The sequence below is a fragment of the Pogona vitticeps genome, chromosome 3, assembly GCF_051106095.1.
Source record: "Pogona vitticeps strain Pit_001003342236 chromosome 3, PviZW2.1, whole genome shotgun sequence".
In the NCBI taxonomy this organism is placed as follows: Eukaryota; Metazoa; Chordata; class Lepidosauria; order Squamata; family Agamidae; genus Pogona; species Pogona vitticeps.
The window spans coordinates 183,413,273-183,429,265 of record NC_135785.1 but is presented as its reverse complement, the minus strand read 5'-3'; the positions used below and the strand labels follow the sequence as shown (position 1 = coordinate 183,429,265).

Sequence of the window (15,993 nt, the reverse complement as noted above, 5' to 3'; positions counted from 1 at the left end):
CATAACGGCATTTTATGTTTCTAAAACAAATGCTGCCCCACGGTACTCCATAACATGACAAATGATGCCATTCTGACTACAGAGGGAACTCTTCTTATCAAAGGCCTCTTGTAAACTATAGCTCTGCTGATCTCTATGTAGTGTTCAGATTCAAATTAAAACCTTGCCTTGCCCTTTAATAGGCACCCTCAACCTCTATTTAGTGTACATGAACTGCCGGATAGCGCAGTGTTTTAGGCATCTGGCTGCAGAGCCAGAGGTGAGAGTTTGATTCCCCACTGGGCCTCCTTGACAGGGGCTGGACCCAGTGATCCATCGGGTCCCTTCCAGCTCTGCAGTTCTAAGATGATATTCTAGGACTGTAAAAATATCATAACAAAACAAAGTACACATAGCTCAGTACTTTAGGCTGCAGAGCCAGGGCTGAGAACTAGATTTCCCACTATCCCTCCCTAACAGGGGGTTGAACTTGATGCTCCACGGGGTCAGTTCCACTTCTGCAGTTCTAAGATGATGATGATTACAGCAAGAAAAATCTTCTGACCTTCTTAACGCTGTTGCATAGCATGCTCAATAGATGGCAGCAAGCATCATTTACTAATAATATCTCAATACCGGGACTTGTAGTCACCCCCATATAAACACTGTTGATACACCCTAAGAAGGAATTCTGAGAGATTCCTGGGAATTATTATTAGCATTAGTTCCCTCCATGGAGTACTGAAAAGAAAATACTGGGTTCATTGCAAAGATGAAATTTACTGTTAAACCACTGTTAAAGTCTCCATTGTAACACTTGTAGTGCCCCAACTGTGGGATGTCCTTTCTCTTTAGAGGCTCCACTGGTGCCAACATTGGCATTACTTCAGCACCAGGTCAAGACATGCTTATGTATTAGAGCCTTAGAGGGGTTGAGGATTGTGGCCTGTGTAGGTTTTAGTGCAATGACGTTAATGTGTTTTCAACTGGTTGATTTTAAATATCTTATGTTTTATACAGTTCTGTAACCCACCCTGATAGAAATGAGAGCTGGACCATAAAGAAAGCTGAAGAATTGATGCCTTTGAATTGTGGTGCTGGAGGAGGCTCTTGAGAATCCCCTGGACTGCAAGGAGAACAAACCTATCCATTCTAAAGGAAATCAACCCTGAGTGCTCACTGGAAGGACAGATTCTGAAGCTGAGGCTCCAGTACTTTGGCCACCTCATGAGAAGAGAAGACTCCCTGGAAAAAACCTTGATGTTGGGAAAGTGTGACGGCAAGAGGAGAAGGGGACGACAGAGAACAAGATGGTTGGACAGTGTCTGCGAAGGAACCAACATGAATTTGACACAACTACGGGAGGCAGTGGAAGATAGGAAGGCCTGGCGTGCTCTGGTCCATGGGGTCACGAAGAGTCGGACACGACTAAACGACTAAACGACGACGAACGACGAACCCACCCTGAGATCATATGATATAGGGCAAGCTATAAATGCTTTAAATAAATAAATAATAAATAAATAACAAATGAATATATATATATATATATATCACACACACACACACACACATGAATTAGTATAGTGACTTCAATTCATCCTACCTTGCCTTCCTTTTTAAAATGGTGGACAAGAGAAACTGAGTTGTGACAGTATATTCTTGTAAGCAGTTATTCACTAATGAGAAATTAAGCTTATCCCTTTGAACGAATGTTATCAATGATCATCTTGCACAGAACAGATGCACCACCTGATTTTCTATGCTGTGCTTAGGACTGAGGGTAATCCTGATGAAGCAATATCTAGGGGCCTCTCTGTGCTTCCTCAGAGATGAGCCAGCTTATGCACCCTTCAGCAGGTTGCCAAGCCTTGGGGCTCCAACAGAAGGAGGGAGTGGTAAACCACAGTGGCATACCTCATACTAGGAAACCTTGCCCAACCTCGCCACAAGATAGAATGGAATTCTTTTAGTCATCATCATCATCATCATCATCAGGTAGTAAGGCTAGTCCCTTCTGTTTCTCCCACTTTAGTACTTCACCAGTAGAAGCAGGGCTATAACCAGGGTAGAACAACAAGGGTGTCACCCTGCGGTGACAAATCTGTAGGTCATGGCTAGACTTCCAGGAATGGCCCAAGAACATGGTCTGCCATTATAGGACTGGATGGTGGTAGTCCAGCGTCCAGGGTGAAGTGCCAGTTTTTGGTAGACTATGTAGCCAATAGCTCAGGCTACTGAGAGACAGCAGAGGGTGATGGTTGGTGCACTGTGCCCCAATGAGGCAGCAAAGGGCAGGTTTATTCAGAGCTCAGTAGACCAGGCTGCTAGGCTGGACAGAAAAGTCCGTTTATCAAAATATATGGCCTATTAAACTGGATGGAAAGCTCAGTGAGTTAGGGAGTTAGGGATAGTCTGGTGAGCCGGAGTTTGGGAGTTTGATTCCCTACTGTGCCTTCCAAGGGAAGAGCCAGCCTGTATGGCCTTGACCAAGCTTATATTAAACACAAATCAGCTTATCAATATATATGGTATGTTTTTGTACATCTAATAGTGCTGCTGATCACTCATAGAGGAGGGAGAAACTGGCAAGGTGGTAAGAGCTGTAATTACTTCTGGCATTACAGTGGACCCTCTACTTACGGAATTAATCCGTATTGGAATGGTGGCTGCAGGTCGAAAAGTCTGTAGGTCGAGTCTCCATTGACCTACAATGCATTGAAAACCGATTAATCCCGTAACCGGCCGTTTTTGTTCCATTTTTGTTCCATGTTGGATTTTTTCTGGTCTGTAGGTCGATTCTCTGGCTGCAAGTCAAACCTAAATTTTGCGGCCAGAGATGTCTGTAACTCGAAAGGTCTGTAAGTCGAGCCATCTGTAAGTCGAGGGTCCACTGTATTTTCACAACAGGAGTTATACAGCTGATTTGGGTATACATTTTGTACTGCTTGCCTTGGGGCCCAAAATAGCTTTGGGTGGAAAACACATTGCTGGCAATGATCCTTCTTTTTTCTCAACAATTGAAGGTGCAAGAGATAGAACTGAACCTGCCCACTAGAAGTAGTAGTAAAATTCTGATTTATCCTGACAGAGAGTTAAGCATTTTTTTTCTACATAGAAAAAAATGATGCCTTCTGCTGTTGAGTGCAAAATCATCTTCTTTAAGAAGACTGTGAAGACTATTGCAACTATTGGTCAAGGTGGAAAATAAATTGTTTTTTAGGTTTCAGTATTCAGGTTTCAGTAGCAGGCTGCTATTGAATTTACACATTTTCAAATGTGCTTTTTCTTTCTTTTTCTCCGATGCGCCCTACCATGCAGTGAGTCACGCATTTAAAAAAACAGCTGCATGACATCTATTAATATTATAATTCAGCAACAATTGCTATAAATGGAGAAGTGCTTTACATCATTAGTACTAGCATCTAGACTTTTTATTACACACACATGAAAACTCCTTCAAGTGTTTTTTATCATTTTCCAGTTTAGAGGGTTAGAAAGTAGGGGACGAAGCCAAACTGTAAGCCAATCTAGACCAGAAGGGGGCGCTCTTAGTCTTCCATCTAAGCAATCGCTAAAAGGGTTGGTCTGGAAAATCAGGAGAGTTTCTGTGTCTTTGTTTCCTCAGACACAAGAATGTAATTTCCTCTCTGAGGTCTACTGCCTTTAAAAAGCCTACCAAAGTATATGTGTGTATACACATAAGAGACACCTCCTCACAAAAAATAAAAATAAAATAAATATTCATAGGAGACAGACTCTAGGAAAGCTATTTAATCCCTCAGGGTGGTGGAGGTGGGGCCAGTGAACGCAGCCTTCATCTCTGAGTAACATGTGAGGGAAATGCCTAAACAGGAATGAAACATCATCCATAATTTGTGTTTCCTGTTCCAGCTCATCTATGATGCATTACAAATGACCAAGTACCTTTACCAAAGTTGAATAAGTACAGACATGTAATAAAACCTATGGTAAAAAATCTGTAGCCAGTAACCATTCTACGTGAAGCTGCTCTGAGATGTAGATCACATTTGCCTTTGAATTTAAAGCAGTTTAGCTCTCAAATGTATCCAGAATACTCGGGAGGTTGAGGCAGCTCAGGTTCAAATTCCATTTCAGCCTTGGTTGTAATTGGATTTGGGCATATATCCAAATATGATATGGACATCCAGTCTATACCAACAGCTGAACCAACAGCACTGTCTGCAGTATAAAGTACACCAAAGTGAGAAAAACTGTACAGGGAAGAGTAAAAAAAATACCGGGAATGGGGAGAAGAAGAGAGAGAGAAAAGGAGAGCCATCTACTAATATTCTGGAAAGTCTAGTAGCATCAACATATGTTGTAAACCTGTTATATTTATTTAAAAGGCATTGCGTAGTCATATAACCATGAAATAACTTTTGGATACTATTACTCATTTGTGTATGCTGTGGTATCATAGTCTTTAATTCTCCCTAGAGCTAAGTAGCTCCTGACACAACTCCACCCTGTATTTACTTAGCCAAATAAGGGACTAAGTTTCTTCTAACTGTTGTCGTATACAATTACATCTCACAAATATCTAGGAGTCAAGAAACAGAGAGCCATGAAAGGTCTTGCAAGTCTGTCTTCTTGGAACAAAACTCTAGCATTTTGTCATGACTTGGATAGCTTGAGACAAGATAAAATGGAATTTCCCTAGCATGGAGGGTCTGCAGAATAGATGTTAGATTTAGAAAAGAAAATCTGTGTTTCAAATTGAGTTATCCAGCAATGTCATTGCAAGGTCTTTATGGTTCACATTAAAGTTGACAAATACATCATCAGATTTATTTATTTTTTTAAAAAATTTACACAGGAAAATATATTTACATTTTCTTCATGTTACAGGTCAAATGAGGACTATCATTTCAACACTCTTTCACTCAGATGGGACATTTTAATCTCCCAGAGACATATTTTATAGGAGAATTCAGAAAGAAAAAAACCCCTAGGCCTACTAAGTTACCTAGGTTGCCTAGGCAGGAAATTTAAGTCATTGTTACCTCAAGAGCTATAAGCAATGACTTTGACTTTCAGCCGATTGACAATTTTTTCTTTAACAGGCAAAACCCATCATGTACAATCACAGTCCCAACAACCTGGTTGCTTTTTGGCACTGCTGTACTTGTTTGTCTCAGCCACTGCAATGCATCGTTACAAAAAAAAGTTTGATGATATTATTCAGTGCATTGTAATTCTGAGCAGTAGAAATGATACACTCTGGCTGATCATAGAATGGTCCCAGGTGAGGGATATTGAAATTCTTAGTGGGTTGAGGAAATATGAGACATGTAAATGTAACCATTACCCTACTAATCACTCTCGCTATCTTAGAATCTCCATGGGATCAGAAAATGTCCCAGAGTTGTTTTTGGTTGTTGTTTTTTTTTAGACAGGTGTGTCTCAGAGCTTATACAATCTACTGCTTTGGACTATATCTCCCAGATTCAGTGGTTTTACTAGCTAGGAAGCTCTGGGAATTGCAATCCAAGCTCCCTCTGTGTGTGTGTGTGTGCATGTGTGCGCATGCGCAACATGACCAGTTGAGGCTTGTGTATTCCAGAATAAATGGAAAGCGGAGGAACTGCTGCCTTATCTCTATGCACCTCGAAGGAGCCCCACCCTGAGATATTTACAGCTGAGGCTGCCATTTTTGCAATGTCGACAGCCCCAGGCAGTTATGACTGCTATGACTATGTTAGCCTTGTGTCAGTGACACAGACAAATGTTTTGCAGCCTGTAACTTTAGATGTATATATGACCTTGCCTTTGTGGTTTTTCTGCCATCTGTTCCTCAGCGGAAACACTGGTCTCATTCTGAAAATATTCCCTTTATGCTAAGGCAAGTCAGATTTTGCCACTAGCTATGTATGGCTAAAACTGCACCCATTTGAATTTATTATTATTTTTTAAGGAGGGCTGACTGTACAGGTCCCAAGAAAAAACGAACAAACTCTGTATTGTGATAATAGGCAACCAAAAGGTTCCCTATGACGCTCTGTGAGCTTTTAAGATCATCAGAGTTCTTTGTCAGGCAAGATATTATAAAGAGGGTGGGTTGAAGTAACACCATACCTGCTTTTTGTAACACTACACCTGGTGAAAAGACTTGGTGATCTTGAAAGTTGGCATGGATTTTCCTGCCTTTTTGGTTGTTCTGTTCGTCTGTCTGTCTGTCTGTCTGTCTGCCTGCCTGCCTGCCTGCCTGCCTGCCTGCCTGCCTGCTTGTTTGTTCATTTCACTGTTATTTTTGCTTTTTGTCCAGTGAGCTCAAGGTGGCAGACATGGCTTTCCTCTTCCTCACTTTATCCTCACAACAGCCGTGTGAGGTAAGTCCGGCTAGACATCATCCAATAAGCATCATGGCCAATGATGGATTTGTACTGCTGTCTACTTATTCATGATGCTCTGACCACTATACTGCACTGGCTCTCTCATAAAGGTACTTGCACACTGGGAATTTTGAAATTCATTTTTATGGGATTTGTGCTTGACTAAATTAGGTGAGGGATAGAAGGTTATATAGATGAATATGATACAGACATAGGTTATAATCTAATGAGCGGCAGATTGTTGTGTTTAAAAAATAGGCTTTCCCCCGTTTCCCTGTCATGTCTATGAAATACTGCTTGCAGACAAACAGTGGACCAGAACAGTGACCTAGCAATTATATTAATGGAGGGCCACTTTGTAAGCATCTCTTTGTTTTAACTCTGGCTCCCAGAAAGTCAAAGCAATGTATAGACACCAATGGGAAATAAGTCAGTGATCAATGCAGCTGCCCGCAGCTGCCCCTGCTCTTGGAAGAGATCTTTGTTTCCTCCCTCCCATCAGCTCCCAGCCAGAGGATGCTCTATCTTTGTCAATATCCCCCAGGCATGCCTGATGAATCTCCATTTGAAGTATGTAGTTTATGACTCATAAATACTTGGGTGTGTTGAGGGGCGGGGGGGGGGTTTAACAGCCCTCTGGGAGAAGCAGCAGTATTTGGATGGTGGCTGTACACATCCTTCTTAAGCTCTCATCTCTGCAACACAGAAAATGGGTTTTAATGGTCATAAGCAGATGGTGTTCACGGTGGAGAACTAATATGTTGGAATATAATTCATGTTGAACAAGACAGACGAAACAAGTGGCTACGCATCACAGATTTTTACTATTCCACCTTGACTCGTTTGAGACCGTGAAAAAACATACAGCGGTAATTTTTAAACATAGGTAAACTACTGAGGGTTTAGCAAGTTAATTTGCCCATACAGAAACCAGCCACACTCTCCGAAGGTGTGTAAGTGCACCTAGGTCAGACAGACAGCATTCCAGTAAAATGGGTGGTTTAACGTTTAACTTTTTAATGAAGAAAAATGTGACATTTCAAAAGTCCAATCTCTTCTACATGCCTTTGTTTTCATTTTAAATTACACATTTATTTTCTTTGGACAGAGTTTTTTTCCATGCAAGTTAGAGATGAGAACGCCTTACCCTGACCTCCATGGATGGGCCACCTTGAGAAGCCCTGAGAGAGAAAGGCAACTTGTGAGTAGTTGGCGAAAAAGTTCTGAGGTGTCTCGCCTTCTTGATGTTTCAGCATAAATATGAGAATTGCATCCTTCTTCCCCAAGACCTCTGTGCATTCCAGAAGATGGGGAGGTGGCAGGAAACCATAAGTGGATTATGGTACATACAAATATAGTTGGCTAGTACATAAAGCCAATATGCTTGTAGCAAAAAGCAGCAGAGGAGTGGTTTTGTAGCACTTTTAAGACTAATTATGTCTGTGACTACACTGGCCCTTTTGGAGCAGGCTGGTGGGGTTTAAATAGGATTACTTGAGGTTGAGGAGAAGGAGTGATATGCAGCTTGGTGGGATCTTCACATCCAAATAGCATACTGACCTCAAGTGACATCTAGCTCTTTCCAATGTCAATTTCACATATGTGAAATGAGTTAATAAACAAGCCACTTCAGGATATCGGCAAATTGAACATTTCCCCTGGCCTTCTACAGAATGGCACAGATTGATTTTTTTTAAAAAAGTCTTGGCCCTTTGTGTAGATCTGATCAAAAAAAATGCCTGCAGCTGTGGTTTTGATCGGCACTTCACACAAAGACAAAGAAAATATGATTTTAAAATTTTAATCTAAATAGTTCATCACATCAGTGATGGCCTACCAAAGGCAAAATTTTAAAATTTAAAATGTATACTTTTAAAAAACCAGTTGCCTTACCACTTCTGAGAGGAGCAGACCAGTGTTCAATTTGTTGATATCTTGAAGTACCTCAAATATTAAGCCACTTCACAATACTGGAAACTGAGAGAGGAAGGAGCCTTGGCAAGTTGGAGAGCTAAGGCTCAAATTTGATCTGTTCCCAGTAATCACATGAGCTGGAAGTGGACCAAACTAGGATGCACCTACCCACACCAGAAAAAACAGAAGCAAAAGGTGCAGGTTTGGGTGCTCTGGAGGGCAAATTGGTCTGTTGTAGCAATCAGCTCATCTGATCACTAGGGGGAAAAAAAGAACAAACCAGTGCACAAAAAAGCAGGACAAATGTCTGTCTGATCAAGTTCGCATTCATTTTACCATGAGCTTGCATGGATCATCCATTCCAATTCACAAAAGCTCATGAGAATAAATTTGTTACCTTACAGATACAACAGAGCTCTTTTTATTTTCCTGATTATATTCTGCTGAAACAGACTGACATGATTACCTCACTGAAAATTGTTCCAATATTTGTGGAAGCTCACATGTTTTACCTCTCAACCATGAAAAGCTCCAGATCAAACAGTAGGATAGGCATGGCTTGTGCTTTTTTCTCTCCCCAGTGAGCTGCTTTTTTTAAAACTATGACTAGGTTAAATTGGGGCAACAACGGACAACAGAATCTATGATCTCCTGTTTCCTATTTTCTTGACAATTGGTTCTACAGCTGACAAAGCCCCCTTTTCTGCTGTTTATTGCTCATACTGAGAATAAGAAAAGATGGTTGAGCAAAGTTGTACTTCTTTCTGCAAGAAAGGAGAGCTGCATTACATACATTACAAGTAAGAAATTATATATTGTACAGATAATTGGTAAAATAGTTCTAATTCTTTACGTATTTCTTTTTAGTGTAAACACTAAACTTTTGTACAAGAAAGCAGATGCAAGGCCAGATATTGGCCTACTGAAGACTTAGCAAATGCAATCTTGACATTTTTGCCATTTCACAATGATTCCGTACAGCCAAATACAGTTAATTGTTGCAAGCTGGGTAGGGTGGGTGGCACATAAGTTAATAAATGAATGAATGAATGAATGAATGAATGAATGAATGAATGAATGAATGAATGAATGAATGAATGAATGAATGAATGAATGAATGAATGAATAAATAAATAAATAAATAACATTCAGCTATTAAATACTGCTGGTAAGGAAGAAGTTCCTGTTCTGACCATATGTGCAGTGAGAATTTGGAGTGTGAACAGCATTGACCTTAAATGCTCACAGTCTTTTTCAGCTAACTCAGCAACTGGTCTTTGGGGCAACATGAGTGAGGAGAATATGCTGTGACAAACCTTTAAATTAGATGCCATCCTAACTAGAAATTACAGTGGTGCCTTGCTTGATGAGGATAATCCGTTCCAGCAAAATCTCTGTAGAACGAAATCATCATCAAGCGAACGTAAAAAACCCATTGAAATGCATTGAAAACCGGTTCAATGCATTCCAGTGGGCAAAATACCTCAGTATCCAGCGAAGATCCTCCATTTTCTGATGCCTGTATAGCGAGGAATCCATCGTAAAACACAGTGGGGAGCCATTTTGCACAGTGGGTGGCCATTTTGAAAACCTGATGATCAGCTGTTTCGATAGCTGTTAAGCGAAAAATCAGTTCCGAAGCAGGGAACCGATCATCATTAAACAACAACAACAAAAACCCCCATACAAACATTGTTTTGCGATCGCTATAGCGATCAAAAAGTACTCATTGTTAAGCGATTTCCTTGTCTCATGAGGTAATCGTCAAACGGGGCACCACTGTAGTACTATAACAAACGTGTACTATAAAAACAAATCTAATATTTTAATTGGTCTTTTAAAGGAAGTTTGGCTGTATGTTATTGTAGACTACATTAATACCTACAAAAATGTGGGTGGGAGCTATGCTGGACAGTGGTTGATTTATCTTTGTAGCATAACCCAGAAAAATTGTGAGTTCATTTATGTATGTGAGAGGCAAATGGAAGCAAGCATTAAGCTGCCATAATAACGGATTCAATGAATAAGACTTCATGATAAAAGCTAATATGAAACATTGTGGTGAGGCTAGTGGTATTTCATTTTTAAAAATTTAATAGCCATGTAGGATATATACAAATGTGGCGGAAGATGATAACAAGTCCTCAAAGTGTATGTTGACATGTACACTAAAATAATTTTATGACCAACCACATCTGTCAAGGGGATGTTTTTTTTGCCTCAAATCCTTTTCTTAGTTAAATTAAGAAACAGTTACAGAATATTCCTACCCCAGAAAACATTTTGATCTACAAAGGGGCATGCATATTCATAGGGCCAGTATTTATGAAGCATGTTATAGGCTTATCCCCACGGGGTGTAATATCCGCTTTTTTGACAAGCATTTTTGTTGGGAAGAAAGAGCTACTTTCTTCCTCAAACATTCTCCTGTACCTTCAAATCATCATTAAGCTCTGTTGTGTTTTCACCCACTCTCTACTGCATAGTGAATATGTAAGATCAGTAAAGTCTTTTGGTCATGGCATCAACATTACGTCATACTGATCCCAGAGACCGTTTTTTTTAAGTGAAAGGGGAGTTACAGGTTTTTAAAGAAATGAATGAATGAGCAAATTAATCAACCAGAACAACAAGCTGCATTAACTCTCTGTGAATTGGTAAAGTATGATTCAAGTTCACATTAACAGGCCAGAAGCTTACAATTCAAGAGTTGACTTCTTGAATTAGCTGCTGGGTAACACATTAACACGTATATAAATCCCATTGATTCAGTGGCTCTACTTCAATTGAGTCCAACAGATCACCATTTTGGGGAAAGCTAGTTCAAACATTGGGAAAGGAGTACGACAAGGCTGTATATTGTCCCCCAGCTTATTTAACTTATATGCAGAATACATCATGCGGAAGGCTGGACTGGAGGAATCCCAAGCTGAAATTAAGATTGCCGGAAGAAATATCAACAGCCTCTGATATGCAGATGATACCACTCTGATGGCAGAAAGCGAGGAGGAACTAAAGAACCTTGTAATGAGGGTGAAAGAGGAGAGTGCAAAAAACGGTCTTAAACTCAACATCAAAAAAACTAAGATCATGGCCACTGGTCCCATCACCTCCTGGGAAATAGAAGGGGAAGATATGGAGGCAGTGACAGATTTTATTTTCCTGAGCTCCATGATCACTGCAGATGGAGACAGCAGCCCCGAAATTAAAAGACGCCTGCTTCTTGGGAGGAAAGCGATGACAAATCTTGACAGCATCTTAAAAAGCAGAGACATCACCTTGCCAAAAAAAGTCTGAATAGTCAAAGCTATGGTTTTGCCTGTCGTGATGTATGGAAGTGAGAGCTGGACCATAAAGAAAGCAGACTGCCAAAGAATTGATGCCTTTGAATTGTGGTGCTGGAGGAGGCTCTTGAGAATCCCCTGGACTGCAAGGAGAACAAACCTCTCAGTTCTAAAGTTAATCAACCCTGAGTGCTCACTGGAAGGACAAATCCTGAAGCTGAGGCTCCAGTACTTTGGCCATCTCATGAGAAGAGAAGACTCCTTGGAAAAAAAACCCTTGATGTTAGGAAAGTGTGAAGGCAAGAGGAGAAGGGGACGACAGAGGATGAGATGGCTGGACAGTGTCTGCGAAGTAACCAACATGAATTTGACACAACTCCGGGAGGCAGTGGAAGATAGGAGGGCCTGGCGTGCTCTGGTCCATGGGGTCACGAAGAGTCGGACACGACTAAATGACTAAACGACTAAACAACGACGACGAGTTCAAACACTCCACGTTTGTATGTAAAAATGGACTGTTTCAACCGGCTTTCCCCAATGTGGTTACACTCCAGATCTGCTAAAGTAAAATATAAGCAATCTTTTATTAATAGAACATGTAAGCATATCACCCAGTTTTATTTAAAGAAAAACTCTTCCTATCTCAGCTGATCTAGTCAGATACAAGCCCTGTAAATTAATACATAGAAATTACTAAGGCTCTACAGTATTTTTAGCAGATGTCTTCCCTTGAACTAAACACATTCCCATAAAAAGATTTTGTATCCTGTAGACCAGTGGTCCCCAACCTTTTCCGAACCACCGACCAGTAGGTGGGGTTGTGCATGGGTGAGGCACTTGCATGTCCACACATGGGCAGGCAGGGCATTCATATGTGCATGTGTAGGTGGGTGGGACATGTGCGTGGTGGGCGTAGGGCACATGGGGTGGGTGGGGCACCTGGGCACGCATGCGTGGGCTGGCAGAGACCCGTGCATGTATGCATGTGTGGGTGGGGGCACCTGTGCATGCACACGTGGGCAGGGCACCCATGCATGCTTGGGGGCCATGCATGCATGTGGGAGGGCATACATGCATAGGGGCTGGAGATCGGTCTCTGCTGCCTGGTCCTGCCAGGTCCATGGCCTGCTACTGGTCTGCGGACCGGGGGTTGGGGACCCCGGCTGTAGACCCTCTTGACTGCTGCCATTGGTTCTGTCAACATTCAGGATGCTCTTTGTTATGTAAAGCTTGGCATTCTTTTTCCTGCTGGCAATGCAGGCATGATATTGTGCAGTAATATCAGGCCATTTCCTGGACTTTTGAATCATGGATACAGAAGCAAAATATCCCACATTCATAAACCAGAGATTTTTTTTTAAAGAATTGAATAACTACTAGGGAGCCTTGAGCTTTGGGACCTCCCAGCTAAGCACGGTCTGGGACAAAGTGTGAGAAATGGAAGTCAAAACCATCTGAACCTCTTTCCGGTCTTCATCTTTCCCTTCTTTCATGATGGCTGCTAGGAAACCCATTTGACTTCTCAGTCTTGCAAGATAACTTGTGTCCTACATAATCCCATTTTACCTTATTGTAGGTTAAGTTACAAGATAATGGTTTATTAAGATCAACCAAACACAGGGAGAGTGGAAAATAATTCACAAGTAACACAAATGAAATAAAGTCATTGTTTGTGTACAGAGAAACTGCTTCTTAATGCTCAATTTCTTTTTTTTAGAAAACCATCAATGGCGCACACTTTGTAAGGTACAATGGACCACGTTTCCCCTCAAGCTGCAATTTGGGAAGGCAATTTAGGCAGCCTTGATTGAAAGAACACTACATTCAGTAGTATGAGGCGAACTGGAAAAACGTCTTCTGCTCTGCTGGGTAATCATATATTCAGAGCGTAGGCTGACTGTTATTGTCTGTCATCCAAAAGTGCATGCTGGAAGAAAATAAAAAGTGTTTCCCATAAATCTTTATAAGTCAGAACCACAAAACTGTGCAAACATTCAGACTGCTTTGGGGGTCTAAAATATAGTGTCAGATTTAAAGCACTGTTATTACGTATGACAAGGTATTTCTTCACAAAAGGAGCAATTGGTGTTCACTGCTAACTTTCTGATACCCTTTGTGATTGTGTAGTGATATGGTCTGCTCTGCCCATTCTTTCTGAACAGATCTGCTCAATTTCTTACACTGAACATTATTTTTAAAAAACCAAACAAACCACCAGCCCCAAACCAAAACAAAGAAACCCACCAAGAACCTTAGCGGTAGGTTTCATGATAAGCAAATTTCTATCATTCTCCATCTCTGTAGTTTGTGAAATGAAAAGGAAATGAAAATGAAAAGGAAAATCTGAGAATATAAATAGTAATACATACCCCAAAGGCTGAATTGTTACCAAATGTGATTCTCTGCAAGCTCCATATGTGAGTGAATGGAAATGAAAGTTAATGAAATATCATCAACAACAAAAAGAGCAGCATAAACTTCACCTCTGGATGGCAGTGAAAAAGTTAATGAAGGTCAACTTCCTCACCCAGTCAAAGGCAGCTTGTGGTTCTTTAACAGTCAGAGCATGGGCAATCCATGTTGAGTTTTTATTAAATCAAACAGTTTTTATATATTTTGTGGAACCTGAGACATTAGCTGAAATCCTGTTGCACACGATGCATGAGTTTTAGAGTAAAATGCCTCAAATGCCTCCATAAGCATCCATTATACACTGAGTTGTCTGACTTGGCTTCCAACAGATATGGATATTACTTAACTACAGGCAATTTAAATCTTTCATCTTTTGCACAACGGTGCAATAGGATTTCAGCATTCTCTGTGTATAGTACTACACACTTTAACATTCATTGCATTAATTTATTTATTATAACCAGGGAATCTGGAAGACTACAGTCCAGGTCCTCTTGAAGGAAAGTTATGATCTAATGGAATTTCCTGTGTTCGTCCAAGACTGCAATTCCCAGTATTCTTTGGGATAAATAACCAGAATAGATGGATAGGAAATCAAATCCATAGTATAGCTATTCTCTACCTGTTATAATTTTTTTTTTAAAAAAGCAACAATTTTGTAGCAGATACTCAAGCATTTTACAAGTAAGATGCTGGAATATATATATATATATATATATATATATATATATATATATATATATATATATATATATATATATATATATATATATATATTTGATACAAGTTACATTTTGATGCTACTGATGTGTCTGCACTGATTACTGTTAATCCAAACAGCAGGCAAGGGAGCAGCAAGTTCAGTTTGCGGGAAGCCATATCTGTTGGCAGGTTCATCCCTACTGCTTAGTCAAAAAAGTTCAACATGCTAGCCTTCAGAGAAAAACAGTCCCTAATCTTAAACCACTACATACAGTATTTACTTCCATAGGATAGTTGTTGCAACAAAACCACAAAAGGTCTTCCTTCACTTGAGAGACTAAAAAGTTTTATTTAGCCTAACCTTTCATAGACTGGGAGCTACTTCATCAGATTTACCTGATGAAACCTTATACCAAATAAAACTGGGTGGACTCCAGATATGCCTATCTGTGTGCAAATACAAATTGCTACCCTCAGGCCTGCTGCATGACTGTTTGGTGCTTTTGTCACCAGGCGGAATGAGACAAATGCTTCAGGCAGCCATTGCTGTTGGGGCAGGAGCGGAAGCCTGCCATTTGGAGTCCACAGCTGTCCCCTTCTGCCAAGCAACTTATCCTGGGGGGCCCAAACCCACTTGATGCCTCTGCTGTATTGGAAGACTGTCATTGACAATACTGAAGTCAGAGTGAAATACTAGTCTCTCATATTGAGGGGGTCCCATCTTCTCTTTTCCCCCATGGAAACAAAATGTCTTAGGCCAGCCTGGTCTGCAACAGCAGTGTTGGTAGAGATGGAGGAGAGCACTGTACTGATTGTCTTGTCTTCCTTTTGGCTCTCCCTCCCCCCCCCCATGCTAAATCAGCCATGATGGTAGCCTTATCGGAGCGTGAATAGATGTGGCACGCTGTTCCCTTCCTTACCGGCACTGCTGCTTTCTTCTATAATTTAGGAAGTTAGCATTGTATGATGTCTTTTCTGGTAAGGCGTGCAAAGAAAGAAGTTAACGTAAACCCATTGCTTTTTTGCTAACTGCCACAGCCTCCTCCTGTGCTTGTCAAACGTGCTGATTTAGCAGGGGGGAGACTGGGCATTTTCTAAACAGCACTTTGGCCTTGATTGCCTGCTTGAAATAAATTTGAGTTGCCACATATATTTTGGATTTTAACCCCAGAAGATGCAGGCATTCCTGCATATGACAGTGAACTAACAATGCATTTGCAGCAGAATTCAGTGTGGAAATTAACATGGTGTTTAAACCTATTCTTCCAGTTCTCTACTATTATATTTCTTACTACATAGTAGAACATCCAGGTAATTAAAAATATCAGTTATTAAATTTATGGTCA

The 15,993-nt window shown here is 40.7% G+C and overlaps 1 long non-coding RNA gene across 1 annotated transcript in view; it reads left to right on the top strand.

Annotated features, from left to right (window-relative positions):
• The first annotated feature begins 2,393 nt into the window (after nucleotides 1-2,393).
• Nucleotides 2,394-15,993, top strand: part of LOC110071391 (uncharacterized) — a 91,560-nt gene continuing 77,960 nt past the window's right edge. Inside the window, exon 1 of the long non-coding RNA XR_013543541.1 lies at nucleotides 2,394-7,536. This is a non-coding gene — a long non-coding RNA (uncharacterized LOC110071391). The remainder of the gene's footprint in view (nucleotides 7,537-15,993) is intronic.